We start from the raw sequence: 14,180 nt of genomic DNA, 5'->3' as shown, positions 1-14,180 counted from the left end.
TGAATCATTAAACTCTGATTACTTTTAGTAGAAATCAAACATATTCACAAATTAAAACAAAATGTTATTAGTTGGACGTGGCTTTTATTTTGAAAGCCTATGGAAAAATCTTTTTGTTAATGTTTTATATTTATAAAGCTTCAAATCAACCAACATGCTTTAGAACATTTTAGCCCAGAATCAATCTGAGAATAAACATGAATGGAAATAAAGTAACATGCTGATTGTTTATGTGACGGTGATGGAACGGTGCATTCAAGTACAGCTCAGTTATCTTCTCTGAGATAGCAGCTATTTCAAACTAGCACACAGCAGACTAGAGAAAAGGTTTCTATCAGACTTAGATGGCCCACACTTCTATTTAGTTTATTTATGTGATTAAATAAAATACCTGTCCATTTTAAGGGCCACTGTGTCTTTTTAAAATGCCTAATTGAATAATGAAGTCAAACTGTTAAAGCGTTTCATTTCAAAAACTGTGTGGTGTTGCTAAAAGACTGTTGTGTGTTAAAAATGCTTCGAGTGGAATGAACATGGCAGCACTTTTGCTCCACCTGCTCCCTGAGAGGATGCAGTAGCGCAGGAGGTAGAACGGATTGTCCAGTAGTCAGATGGTTGCAGGTTCAATCCCAGCTCCCACCAGAGAACGCTGCTGTTGTGTCCATGGTCCAGACACTTGACATGCCTTGCCTGCTGGTGGTGATCGGAGGGGCTGCCAATGCTCAGCGGGTCTCGCCTCTGTCAGGGCGCCCCAGGGCAGCTGTGGCTACATTGTAGCTCATCACCACCAGGGTGTGGATTTGTGGATAACTGACTGTGTTGTGAAGCCCCTTGGGGGCTGTAGATTCCCATGAAGGTGCTCTACAAAAACAGGCCATTTAATATTAAGGGCAGATTCTAGAATGCCCCCTTCTCTTCCGGTTCTCGGAGGGTGCAGATGCTTTTTTCCTCCTCTCCTCCATATCTTATCCTCAAGGCCTTTTGTCTGTCTCTGTGTGCTGGCTGCACGGCTGCTTCTGCATTTTTTCTGGAAACTGGAAACTGAAATTCAATAAAAATGGATCTCGTCAGTTGGTCCCTCAATGCGATTGATCAAATTTTTTCAACGATGAGAACGGGAGAAGGGCTCCCGGATGCCCCTCCGGGACAGACCCAGTTGGACTCATCATGGACTCCTGGAAACAGTGGAACTTGATGTGTCTTTCTCAGCTGTCTGTGGAGGACTCTGAAGATGTGTGGATATTTGTGGTGTTGGTGTCAGGTTTCCTGCTCATTAGCCTTGGAGGCTTCCTGGCTTACCGGAAAATTAATGAGCTGTCGAGCAATATTGGCCGGATCCCGGAGCTCAGAGATGGATTGCACCACGCTGTGAATTCACAGACTCATATAATTGTCGAGATGAATCGTGAGCTTGGAACTTTGGCCAAGATTCATTCACTGGCACAGAAGATGGATGCCATCAAGGATAGAGTGGACGTATCAGCACGGACTGGGATATATTAACGTCCATTATTGGGATTTTGAGAGGTTGAGGACCAACAAACTGTAAGACAGAGAGGAAATTATCTCTGTCCGGCCCCAAAACAATTTCTAATTGGAATCTGGCGCCCTTGAGCCTGCAAGGCTCCAACGAAAACTCCCCCTCAGAAGATATGTGGAATGTGCCGTCGCTATGGTAACTCAACTCTGCCTCCTTTCCCAGCCTGGGCGGGACTGCGGGAAGGCCGCTGAAACGTTCCAGGGTCACTGCAACCCTCCAACCCTCAATGCTCCTCCCTCTATCCACACTGAGGTGACATGCGCTGCTTCATCGTGGATGCAGGAACTGAAGTAGGGATAGTCCCAACCCACCACCCCACCTAGTGGACACTTGTGTTGTGTTGTCTGAAGTCTGTTGCATATCTGTCTGTTTGAGGTGTTTTTTTGCAGAGCAAAGCTGCCCTCCCAATGGAGGGGAACTCTGAAGTGCTTTTTTTTCCCCCCTCCACCTGAACCGATCGTCATGTAACCCTCTCATCTCAATTAAGGTAGTGTGACTCAGGGTTGTGAATGACCACAGTCACCAATTCTTGTTATGTGTCTTGCCCATGTATGTCTGATCTCTGAATTGTGTGCACTGTGTCAGGCGTGCTGGAGTGTGAAGCGGAGGTGAGGATCCACACACGGGTGAAGAAGGTAGGCAATCAGACATGAACGATTAAAGGTTTTGATGGAGAACACGCTAACATAGAAACAATGATCCAACACGAGGCACAGAACTGAAGGGGTTTAAATACAAGAGGGCTGGGAGCATGGGTGATTGGAAAACGAGAGGCAGGTGGGAGCAATTAACAGAGACACATGGCTGAACCAAACGGGGAGACAGGACAGGGTGTGAAACACTGAAACTCAAATTTCCCTCTGGGATTAATAAAGTATCTTTGATTGACTGATTGACCCCTCGATACAAACCATCACAAAGTGAATTCCTGCACTAATATAAGATGTACACTGCTATTTTGTTTTAGCATTACAGTTTTTTCTATTGCTTACATGCAATTTAGAAAACCGGGCGAATTGTTTCCAAATATGATCAGAATTACCCAAACACCACACTCAGTTTGCATAGTTGTACCGTACCCAAAGTGCAGCACCATTTAGAATTTTAGGCGTCAGTCATGTTTAGACGATTACCCAAAAGACGGAGCGAGTTCCCCAAGAGCCAAGAGGGTCAACCGAGCGGAGAAGTGACGGAATCGTGCGTACGCCGATGCAGCCAGACAGAACAGTTAGTCTGTGGTGGTGCAAGGCGGCCATCAAACCCCCCATTTGGTAGGTGATGTTCCCATCACTGGGTGAGGGGTCTCTAGTGGAGGTTCAGTGCGACCTTCAACCACCCCTTCAGTAGATGGTGGTCCCACCGCAGGGTGAAGGTTTTCAGGTGCAGAGACGACGCAGACACTACGGCGGTCACTGACCAGAGAAACACTGAACCGACTGAACATCTGGGCGGCGCTGTTGTCGTTCACAACACCTAAGGGAGAAATGAGGTCCCGGGGGAGCTCCATGGGCAGTGGTTGAGTCAGCCGGGTCCAGAGCTTCCACCCACAGGAATAATAATAATAGGCTTAAAGCAGTTGAGCAGGTCTTCTCCAAACAGCAAAGGAAAAGACTCGAGGTCAGACACGAACACTGGGTGTCACATGGACACGCCACCCACTGAAAGGTCAAGGAAAGACATGGACGACAAGGTCACTGTAGCTGGAGTGTAAGGACTGACGTCCACAGTGCAGGGTGTGAGTGTTAAGACACAACCCTGTCCAGCTGACGCCAAGCGAAGGCCTTCCTAAAGAGAACGGGACAGGATAGAAATGTCTGAGCCAGTGTCTAAGATGACATCACAGGATTGCGACCCCTCCAGGGTCACAGAGATGTGAGGTTTCTGTTTGGGACCTTTACGGATGACATCACAGAGAAGCCATAGTTGAGGTTTGTCCAGAAAGGTTAACTTGACCCACTGACAGGTGCATTGGATGTTCGAGGACTAAGCTAATGGAAGTGACCTCACCAGACCACACTGGGGTCACAGGATGCACTGTTGGGGCAGGTTCCACTTTTGGAAGATCGTTACGACTGAGTCATGTGCAGGCTGAACAGGCGTAGGAGGATGCGCACTCTGGTCTGCAGAAGAGATGACTAGAACCTCTTTAGCCTTTGGTGAGGCGCTTACCCAATCAGAAAAGAGACTCCAGGATGGAGCACAGGTCTTCAGGAGGCCTGCTAGCGGCAAATAATGGTAAGGGCGAGGGCGGCGGTCACCCGAGTGGGAAGACCCCCCCCCCTTTGAGACTCCATCCATGAGCACCAACGAGCTGAACGTGGGCTCCTTTTAGTACTCACTGAATCTTTAGCAGAGGGGGAGTGTTTGAACCGAGAAGGTTTCAGATACTTCAGCCCCAGATACTGCCTCATGGACTGTGACTTGGAGAAGCTCGTGACAGAGCGTTATGAGCCTCGGTCTTCTTTACACCCATTAGAAAATTCTGTAATATTCACAGACATCCAAACCTTAGAAATGAAATAAAATCAACATTACAATTAAAAATAATTTATGTTCTTTTTCATTACAGATCAGTTATCTGTGAACATGTTAATATATGTGACATCATCCAGCTTTAGCAGACATCTGCTTATTTCTAACAGAGCTGAGTTGTGGGAGAAAATGTTCAGGCTTAGTTAGTCTTATTTTTCATCAGCTGTGGGTTTAGTGCGTTCACTTAATATTAATTATAACCCTATTAATAACAGGTCACTACAGTCTGGGCTAGAACGTGTTTCTAGGAACTAAAGCTTGTTCAGGAGCTCACCTGTTCCTTCCACACTGACAGGAGAAATCCTCTCATCAGCAGCAGGTGATCGTCAGAGTTCCACGAGTTAACATTGGCCCAAAAAACCCCAAAAAGAGCTAAAAACACCAACCAGACCGGCCCACCGGGGAATTTCCCCAGTCAGGTCCTGTTCCGCCAGCCGTCCCCGTTAGACAGGAGCTGCTCATCATGTCAACTCACACCAGAGCTGGCTCCGTAGGCGCTCATTGGTGCGAATATGTCCTACAAAGTTTTCATAAATAAACACAACTTAGATCTGTGGCTCCTGTTTAAAACCATCCACTCCAACCAACGCCCACCGCCAGTGTGATGGGGGTGGGGGGTGCAGTTTGTGTTTGTGTGTGTCTGTGTGTGTGTGTGTGTATTTGTGTGTGTGTGTGTGTGTGTGTGTGCGTGTGTGTGTGTCTGTGTGTGTGTGCGTGTGTCTGTGTGTGTGTGTCTGTGTGTGTGTGCGTGTGTGTCTGTGTGTGTGTGCGTGTGTGCGTGCGTGTGTGTGTGTGTCTGTGTGTGTGTGTGCGTGTGTGTGTGTGTGTGTGTGTGTGTGTCTGTGTGTGTGTGTGTGTGTGCGTGTGTGTGTGTGCGTGTATGTGTGTGTGTGTGCGTGTGTGTGTGTGTCTGTGTGTGTGTGTGTCTGTGTGTGTGTGCGTGTGTGTGTGTGTGTGTGTGTGTGTGTGTGTGTCTGTGTGTGTGTGCGTGTGTGTGTGTGTGTCTGTGTGTGTGTGCGTGTGTGTGTGTGTGTGTGTGTGTGTGTGTGTGTGTGTGTGTGTGGCACACGGTTGGAGTGGATGGTTTTAAACAGGAGCCACAGATCTAAGTTGTGTTTATTTATGAAAACTTTGTAGAATGTAGTCGCACTAATGAGCGCCTACGGAGCCAGCTCTGGTGTGAGTTAACGTGATGAGCAGCTCCTGTCTAACGGCGATGGCGGGCGGAACAGGACCTGACTGGGGAAATTCCCCGGTGGGCCAGCAGCTGCAGGCCGTCTGTTGGTTGTGTGTGTAGAGAGGGGTGGGCGCTCCATGTGACCGACCAATCATAGATCGTGAAGACAGTCAGTTACCCAATGAGGATTTTCCTTCAGCACGAATACAAATATTCACGGGTTGTACTCGTTTTATGATAGTCTGATAGTTTCAGACAGACACTCGTCTGAAACGAGTGTCCGGCTCATCCCTACTTAGTGTCCATGGATTCCTTGTAATCTCAGGAATGTGAAGCTTCCAGTGTCATCAGTGGACTTCAGTGCCACAGAGAATGTTCACGTCTTTAGAAACAGGCTCAAGACCCATCTTTTTAGCTTAGCTTTTAACTGATTTCTATCACTTTTTAAATAATTAAATTAATTAGGTTATTTATCTATTTATTTATATTATGTATTCTTTCTTTATACATGCTATTTTTAAACAGAGTTTTTTACCTTAGATTTATGATCAACATTATTTTAATATCTATATCACTTTTTATATTACAATTCTCATTTTAGCTCTTATGATTTTATATTTTAACCTTAATTTAACCTTTTTCCAGTGCTTCCTCTGTGGGAGCCCTCTGCCCTGGGGTGGTGGTCGGCTGTGGATGCCTGGGTGCTTTCCAGGTGTGCCTGGGTGGAGGTGGGGGTCTTTGCCCTCCCTGCCCTGGGCGCCCTGTGTCGGTGCCTTGGCTGCTGCTGTGGATCTGCTGCTGCCGGGGCGAATGGCTCCTCTGATGGCGTTTCCTTATCCTTGTCTTAGCTGGTTTGGTTTGGTTTGTGTGTGTGTGCGCCGGAGGATGAGTGTTGTGAAGTTTTTTTTTTTATTGTCAGACTGTTTTTAAATTCTGGGGATGGAAGGAAATATGGGTATGCGGGCCCTTTTTAATTTGTTAAGCACTTTGAGTTTCATGTATTGCATGATTGAAGTGCAATATAAATAAAGTTTGATTGATTGATGCTATATGGTCACCCTGAATGCTGGATTATAAAAGTACATCACATTCACAAACAGAAGCTGGTTTATTTCATTTCCTATGTATTTAAACATTCATTATTGTAACCATATATATCAGTATTAGCAAAGCTTAACATCATGAACCACATGGCCCTTTAGATGTAGCAGCAGCAGGGCCCTCATTCTCTCCAGGTAGCGCTATGATTGTATTTGCTAAATGTCGAAGTTAAACTAAGATATTAGTTATTATCTTATAGGATGACAAAAAATGTGCATGAGAGATATTAAAGTGAGCATGGGAGCCCACCTAGATGGCTTGTACCTAGGGCCCAGAATTTGGTGCTACACCCATGCGTACACAATGCTGAAAAGACTTCTACTGGATTCAGGAAGGGGGGGATAGGGGAAAGTACAAGACTTCACATTCAGAGTGACCAATTCTGGACCAGAGCAGCCCAATGGAATGAGGCATTGTCCCAAACAATAATAAACCATATTTGGTCCACTTGGTTTAATGCTGTGACATTGTACATTCAGTTAAGAAATGCAAATATCAGATTAGGATTATAGGATCCCAGATTTGCACGGTGGTGGAGGACCCTATTTTGTGTAATAGCAGCACAAATGGTGATACTATCCCTCACTGCCCTGGCCCTGTATCCAGTTACATTTCTCCCTCTTCTTATAAGAATAAGAATACCTTTATTAGTCCCTCAGTGGGGAAATTGCAATATTGCAGTGGCTCAAGTACAGCAGGATAGCAGCAGTAGCACACGAGATATCGCACAAGAGTACAAAGTAATAATAAGTTAAGATAATTATTGCACATGGTAATGAGAGTATTAGTTACATTGCACAGAGTAGTAGTAATATTGCACAGAGTAGTAGTTATATTGCACATGTTTTGAAAAGATGATATTTGCAGTGGAAGGTTCCAGATGCATGGTTTCTATCAGCAGTGACTATCTAACAGCAGCAGGGAGGAAAGATCTGCGGTATCTCTCCTTCGTACAGCGAGGGTGGATCAGTCTGTTACTGAAGCTGAGAGCAGCTTCAGTAACACATTAATATAAGACTATTATGCACTTATATTTGCAAAGTTAAATCCAGCCTCATCCACATTTATAAATTCATGTTGAATTCCTGCAGCATCCATTTGTAAGACTCTGAAACATTGTAAAAGACAGTAGGATGCTATTCAATATCTATTGTACAGTATGTGTTTGTTTTAGAACATTATGAGAAGGCCACAATACCACACCATAGTAAGATGAACAACACGTGCCTCCACATGCTCTCTGCACAGATGTTTCACTCTCTGCACCATACCCTTCATTTGATCTTTCTTGAAGACTCGAGCTAATGTTGGCAGAGAGAATTGTTGGATGTTATCGAAGACATGGTCATCATTGGTGGTATTGGCTTGGATTCTCACAGCCTGGTACAATTTTTGGTCTGAACCATGTTCACATGTCTTATGCATGAGAAGAGATGAGATAGGGCCCCTTTCACCTTGGTGTCCTTGACCCTCAACCCTGTGTAAAAAATACACATGCAGCCTACTGTCTGATGTCCCAGTAAACAATATGGATGATAGGTACTGCAAGCATCACTTTCAATGTGGTTAGCTTACGGTATTCTCGATGAAATGGCTAAATTACTGACGCAACAAGACTTCTGCTGAGATATGGTTGAACTCTTTGTCCAGCTTCCATCAGTGTCACTCCATGGTTGATGACAATAAGTGTTGCCGAAATTCGTCGAGTAAAATTTGGTCCTTGTCTTCTTTGTTCAGGTGCTAGCGACTCTTCAAGTCCTTCTCTACCTCCTCCTCTACCTAGGCCTCTTCCTCCACCTCCTTCATCTCCTCTTAGAGCTCCCCCTCTCATTTTCACTCTTCTTCTTCTAGCTCCTTCCATTTTTGTTGAAGACAGATTAACTCACCTGCTGCCTTTTAATGTCAAATGAACACGTGTGTGTGCCTCCACGCCTGGTGGATGTGATCGTTAGTGTGGTCATTGACAGTCCCGGGCTTTGTGATGACAAGGAATCCTTATGGGTGTGCTGAGTTTTACAAACCACTGTGTGTAATGTTTAAAAAGAGTGAAGCAGACATTGTGTGTAATGTTGTGCAAATCTGTGGTGGTGTTTTGCTCATTGGAGTAGAATGTTTATTTTAGAGTGTAAACAATCGCAGTGAGCCTCTGTTCTCTCTCTCTCTCTCACAAACACACACACACACACACACACACACACACACACACACACACACACACACACACACACACACACACACACACACACACATTGTTTTGATGTGCTGCAGACCTACCAGTAGATGGCAGCCAAACGTCATTATAAGCAGAACCTCATGTTGCTGCCCACACACAAGGGTGGAGAAGTAGAACACTGGGAGATAAAACCCAATCATCAGGTTTGATAGTTAAAAAAAGGGAAATATTTTATGCATTCAATACATTTTAATCTAACGCTGAAACAGTAGAAAGCTGCAGTGAGCCAAAGATGAAAGAACCCTTTTGAGGCGTGAGGTCGAAGTGTGACATGTGCTGCATCCGTTACTGATCCAAGAAATCCTGGAAAACCGCACCAGTCCTGGAAACGGTGCCATACACCAGGAGTGGGACTTTGTGCCGGTCGATGAGAAAATAGATTAGTTGGCACGACGGCATTCCCTGGGAAAATCAAGTGTGATTTTCCTTTTCCAGAAAGTAGGTGGAGTTTGCATGTTGGTGTACAGCAGGGGTCCACAAACTTCTCAGCAAGTTAAAATTGTGATGTAGAGATTTTTTTTATTTTTAAAACTAAAAAATAGTTTTATTGTAAATTTTTTAAAACTGAACTGCTCAAAAGTACCTAATGAAAACAATAAGTGTCAGGCTTTTCATAGAAAATGATCTGTGAATCTTGGTTAATAGGACATTAAAGTACTTGTCACATGTTTGTTTTGTTTATTCGTCTAAAAAATAAATTAGTCTATCATGATCAACATAAACTGTCTTTCTACAGTAATGTTTCTGTATTCATGAAAAGTACCGGACAGGCTGCTGTACCATTAAATTTAACTAGAATGAAAACACAGAGTATTATAAAATAGACAGTTGATATTAAATTAAATTAAATTTTAATTATATTGTTATATTATATTATATTATATTATATTATATTATATTATATTATATAGTATTATTTTACATTATATTGTGTTGTATTATTTTATATTATATTGTATTATATTATATTATATTATATTATATTATATTATATTATATTATATAGTATTATTTTACATTGTATTGTATTGTATTGTATTATATTATATTATATCATATAATGTTAAATTATTATATTATATTATATTATGTTATGTTATGTTATGTTATATTATATTATATTATATTATATTATATTGTATTATCAGGACAATTAGGACAATGTGTCCATCAGTTAATTATGCCATGTTTATGTTTAATGTAAATTGTGTGAATGTCAGCAAAACAAAAAAAAAGCTGAGAAAAAACAGCAAGTATACAGCTCTGAACGGTCTTTCAATTCAATTCAAGTTTATTTATAAAGCGTCAAATCACAACAAGAGTCGTCTCAAGGCACTTCACATAATAAATATTCCAATACAGGTCAGTTTATTAAGCCAATAACATTTAACGAGATCTGCTCAGGAAAGGGAGCTGACACTGGGACTGACACTGGACCAGACCAGACCAGACCAGACCAGACTGGACTGGGTTAATCTAGACTGGACTATTTCAGCACAATGAGAGTTAATGTTTTCTGTTTTAATTTCAGTCACAAAATGGGCCAAAAACTATTTAAATGATATACTCATCCCACATATCAAATTTTGATTTCCATAATATAATATACTGCACTTACCCAATTATTTTAGTACACTTCTTTTCCTCAGAGATGAATTTTACTAAATCTGTTCAATAGCAACTAAAGAGAAACAAACAAGAATGAAAATGTCCTTCATTCAGAGAGTAAATCCTGAAGAATCGTCCTGTCTAAACAACACTTAAGTACATTTCAAACACAAGCCACCCCCAACCCCCGGCCACTCTCATCCACCTGCTTGCTCACTTGAGTCTCTGTGGCCGAAGCCATGAAGTGTCACGCTTTAATCTCCTTCTCTCACCATTGCTGTCGTATTGATTTTGTGTTGAGTTTTGTGAAATGTGTTTGTTATTCTGACCGTACATTGTTCTCCTGACAGAGGCCTGATTTCAGTGTTTGTCTGTGGTCCGTCTAACTCTGAAGGGCTTCAAAACAGCCTTTCACCTCCAGCAGAATCTCCACTACGCTCCTGGCAAACAAACACATGTATCGACAGCATAATCACTCGATTTTCTCAATCTTCTGTGTGCAACACACACACACACACACACAATGTGAGGGGTCATAGTTCACGGGCGAGTCATAAGGTCTATGATTGGATGCTTACAAAAAAGGTGGGCGTCAAAATTTGTCACTCCGCTAAATATCGACCCAAAGAGACACCTGTTATTAATGGATACGTGAAAGATGGAGGCAGGCAGACAGCAGTTAGGACACACACATGCAAAACACCAGACAGGGTGATGTGTTTATGACAGACAGAAGAAAAGTACCCCCCCCCCCTTCAGGCCTCAGCCATTGTTAAATACCCCACTTGTATCATCCAGTGGCGCCCCCAGATAATTTTCATAGGGGTGGCCCTGGGGTTGGGAATCGAAAACGATTCCCGTTGTTTCAATTCCTAGGAATTGTTCAGTACTTTTGTAAATGATTCCCCTGACCAATTCCAGTTAGCGCAAATGATGTCACCATGCACATTGTGTAGCTTATGGAAGCAGGAAACAACAGGGTAACTTGCAATAATTGCATTGTGGATTTTTCATCAAAGGAAGGAAAAAGCTTTTGGGCACAAAATACGTGATAACTTATAGTTAATGACGTGTTTTGACCTGCTCTGGAATAGTGAATTTCAACGCAGCAGCAGCAGCAGCGGTGACATTCGCACGTCTTTTCCTGGTACTACTGCAGGTAACAAATATACTTAAACTACCCATCAAATTAGTATCATTAGCCTTATGTAGCCAGTGGTGCCTGGTAGGGTTGGCATGACAACTGCCACCAGGTGGTTGACATACTCCACTGATGATGGGAGCTGTGAGCGTGGTAGTGGGGTGAAGTGTTTGTCAGTAGTTGCCAGCAGTGCTGGGGTTCAGTAAGGCTCTGTGCAGGAAAAGCAGTGTGGTAATGTAGGTAAGGTGTGAAATGTGGACCATTTTTATCTATTGGTAATGCTAATGTTGTGGATGTTGCAGTGTGGCCACAACAAGGGTGAGCCGTGTGTTTCTGTTGGGGAGTGGGGATTGGCGCATCAGCTATTTTAAGGATATGTGTTAACTGAAGGGATGGGGTTTTAATGGTGTGTTCTGAATGTTTGTTTTGATTAGGGCTGCACGATATTAGGAAAACCTGCGATATTCGATAACAGTGCTTAATATTGCGATATCGATATTACTCAAGATAAATGAACAAATACTAAAGTATGCAGTGTTGATGTCGTCTGGCGTGTGACATCTGCTCTGGGTTCAAAGCAAACAAAAACGAATGCATGAATTCCATTACAATATAACATTTTTATTGAAAAAATATGCAGCTGCACCTGCTACTGTATTAGCAGCACAACAACAAACTGCATGCATGCAGTTTCTCAGTGACTTTAAAACATCACCTCCACCATAAAACTTTTTCTGATGCTCCAAATACAGAAAAACATCCCTTACCAGGATTTTTAGAATAAATAAAAAAATCTGAAAATAAGTGTAAATGTTAAATAATAGTTAACATCACTTAAATGCAACAGCAAATTCTCTCATTGCTACTGAGCATTTTCTCCACTTATGTGGTTATGATATAAGGCTGTTGCTGTAATTGGGAAGTGATCTGTGCCGGGCCAAACTAGGAGAATATTAAGATTTTCTGAGGGAAAGAGAAAAACAATTGTCTACCTTTCAGAAGAGGAACTGGCAAAAAAAAAAAAAAAAAAAAAACTACATGGAAAATATGTGAAAACGTTTGGTTTTAACCCCAAATTGAACAAGTTTACCTAGATCTTAAAAAGCAGCTCAGATGATGAAACTGCAACTATAATTCTGATAACAAGCTAACAAATTGAACTAGCTCCTCTTAAGATAACCGGCTAGCAGAGCTTCTGACTGCAGCAGCAAATCAACTATCCTGATTAACAAGGTTATAAAAGCTCATAAATGAAAAATCACTTTGATGTGTGGGGGAACTTTTCCAGGCCCTCTTTAGCAGGGTGGGACTGGGAGGAGAGAGCTGTAGCCTTTTAGCTGGAAGCTAACCGGAGCCTGGAGCTAACGTCACCACCCGGTTAGTTGCTCAGTAATTGCAGCTTCGGTGGATAGTGGGTAGTAACTCACTTGTATTTTTAATTTAATAAACATACACACAATTTAAAAAGTAAAAGGCTTGTTATATATTTATATTGAAAATAATACATATAAAATATAACGTTATCTCCCGTGTCACGTGACGTTACGTGACCGCTGTGGAAGCTGCGGTCACGTGATGCAAGTCTGTTCCATTCAACTGTTTTCTTTGACCAAGGAAGGACAGTGTCCTCGTAAGCAAGGTGCCTGGCCTTGCAAGACATTGCCTCGCTAGGCCAGGCACCTTGACACTGAGAAACACCCTCTGATCTGGCTCACTTCTAGTTCATTAACCAGGTGCACCATAACTTTTCCCCCAAGTACGACTTACAAGGCATTCATTGTAACTGCAAATGTAAATGAGTAGTATTGACCTTTAAGAACACAGATATACTCTTTTGTAAACTGTCCACCTCACTGAAGTTACTGGTGAGTTCACTTACTTGTAAAATTGCAGCACAACTGGACCCAATACAATTACCACTTGTAACTTTTATTATAGTGTTCTGATATTGTTTAAATTCATTTTTTGTTAGATTTGAACCCACGGTAGCGGTAAATGTGTGAGAGAGAAGATGGCAAGGCCTGCAACGGGAGTGTTGACGATAAAGTTGTTGATGGAGATGGGGAAATAGTTTTCGATTAGCCACAGTGCCAGGTCATGGTGTCACATCCCTTCTCAGCATGTGTGTCGTTGATCAATACCAGCATTACTCACACCGTTAGCAACTCTGACTCTCCCGTCCGTCTCCCTCCTTCTGTCAAAAACACAATTATCAACTTCTGCTCTTCAACACCATCTACCACTAGTTCCCATCTTTGTTCTTGTTTCCACTCATTTATAGCTTTGGTACAAATATATACATGTGAAGCAACATTGCAACATTAGCTAAATACTTGTTTGTTGTTTTGTCTGTGTAGATATGTTTATATGGGTTTGATTTTAGCAAAGCTGTCTACAGCTAGGGGGTGGTGGTGGGTGTTGTTTGATGATCTTTTTGCACTTGTAGGGAAAGTAGAGAAACTTTTTGAATTAATTTTGTACAGTTGGATATGTATTGCAATAAATGTTGTAGCACTATTGGATGTCCTGATCCAAGACCAAGTATAGACCCATTGGATGTTATTGTTTACATCCGGGTAACTGCACACATCCACACAAGCTGGAGGGCAAGAACCCTGTCTCCAACCGTTAGCCAGAGCTGTGTCTCCATGATTTACGCTAACAAAATAAAACCTTGGGATGTATATATTATTACTTTGTATTATCTAACACATCTTTTTGCAGAAGATCCAAAAATAAGTCTCTCAAAGCTAACAGTGTTTAGCATAAAGCTTCCAGATCCATTGGAAATAGCTAATGAGCAGTGGGGACAACAGTCCTCCTCAGAACCGGCCATCTGTGTTTGTTG

The sequence above is a fragment of the Nothobranchius furzeri genome, chromosome 14 (assembly GCF_043380555.1).
Source record: "Nothobranchius furzeri strain GRZ-AD chromosome 14, NfurGRZ-RIMD1, whole genome shotgun sequence".
Lineage (NCBI taxonomy): Eukaryota > Metazoa > Chordata > Actinopteri > Cyprinodontiformes > Nothobranchiidae > Nothobranchius > Nothobranchius furzeri.
This window is presented reverse-complemented; position numbering follows the sequence as displayed.